Source organism: Corvus brachyrhynchos, unplaced genomic scaffold, assembly GCF_000691975.1.
Source record: "Corvus brachyrhynchos isolate BGI_N302 unplaced genomic scaffold, ASM69197v1 scaffold29, whole genome shotgun sequence".
Classification (NCBI taxonomy): domain Eukaryota; kingdom Metazoa; phylum Chordata; class Aves; order Passeriformes; family Corvidae; genus Corvus; species Corvus brachyrhynchos.
In genome coordinates, this window is record NW_008240033.1 from 1,029,519 (window position 1) to 1,031,163 (window position 1,645).

Below are 1,645 nucleotides of genomic sequence, written 5' to 3' on the forward strand. Positions count from 1 at the left end.
TGTGGGCGCCGTCCTTCCGCGCCTCGCTGTCCATCGGCATATGGAGCTCCCGGGGGCCAGCGGGGCTCCATCTGCCCTGCAGCGCTGCAGGGGGAACCGGCCGCAAAGGAGCAGCCGCGGAGCTCGAGGGGCACAAGTTCCATTGCTCGACGAGGCTGGGACGGACCTCAGGTGCACCAGCGGTACAACAAAGTAGTGTTGACGAAGTTGTAGGAAGGCTCGTATCAGTGCTAGGCCTGCCCTGGGTTTAGTCTGTACTTTCTTAGCCTAAACAACAGGTTCGTGTACTCAAATACGACTCAAATCTTTCATATTTTCCTATTTCTATATCAGTAAGTTCGTTTTCAGAATACCTTCTTGCATGTAATGTAAAACTGTACTAAAACTATTTATCTGTATTAAAGAACTATTTGAAGGCTTCAAAAGATATTCAAAAGATAACTGTTTTTATTAGAAAAGAAGCTTCTTTTTAAAAAATCATGTTTTCCAAAACAATGACTGTGTTCCGGTGCATTGTGTCCAGTACCTAAAAGACTATTAGGCCTTGCTGTACAGCTAGGGAGGATGTTTCATGAACTTAAAACTGTGACTTAAAGCAGGATATCCGTGTAGTCATACTGGTTCCACATAACTCTGGACTTTGAAATGATATTGTTGATCAAACTGACTTTTGCAAGGAAAACATAAGATGCAGTAACTAAACAGGAAGTAGAGAATATTTACATTGGGGTGGGTTAGATAAGATGCTGTCACAGTAACTAAGTGTGTCAGAAGGTATGAGCCTGAAGTATATGTTTTGAAAAGTGTAGATTTGTAGAAATCCCTCAGTTAATTTCAGGCACATGTTTCATATCTTCAGCTTCTTTGCTAAGAAAGAAAAAAAAACTGTATCAACTTTTCTCTAAATACAAAAAATAGTGCATGAATTTGTGTGTAAATTGATTTCCAGTTTGCTTTTCTGTAACTTGATTTTTTTCTCGTCAAGTGGATGCACTTTTCATTTTTGTTATACTCATCTGTAAAACTCAGTTAAGTTCCCAACTTAACTGCATAAATAGTATGCTGAAAGCAGACTGGAGGTAAATATCTTCACAGGATCTGGGTGTCATGGGATTTATGGCTTGCTTGAAATTACACATTCTGATTTACACTGAATATTGAATGAATTTCCAGTTGAGGTTCTTATAATTGTGGTCTGTTCTTTCCCCTTTTCCCCAGCCCTTTATGCTCTCTAAGTTAATCACAGGCTTATTTTAGTACTGTTAAGGTTCTCTGTTCAGTCCTGAGGACTTGAGCATTGAAGGTCTAGAGGTATTTAACCCGGCTTTTTTGGCTTACTGTGTGGCATGAGCCAGAAATTCAGAAACAAATGAACAGATGGAGTATTTCTGTCCTTTGGAGGGCATTGTGTTAAGCAGAGCAGTGGAATGAGTACCTGGAGATGGTAACAGCCTTGGCTAACTTAAAACCACAGTATCTGTTTGAGCCCAGTAGGACTCTTGGTACTCTTGACCTTCTAGCTTGACTCAACATGCTGTGCTGATAAATGCCTTTTTGCTGTAATGTACACGATATTTGATCTCATAATATCCATGTTTGAATTACTCATTAGTGAAGCCTCAGACTGTAAGTGCTGCTTTTTAAG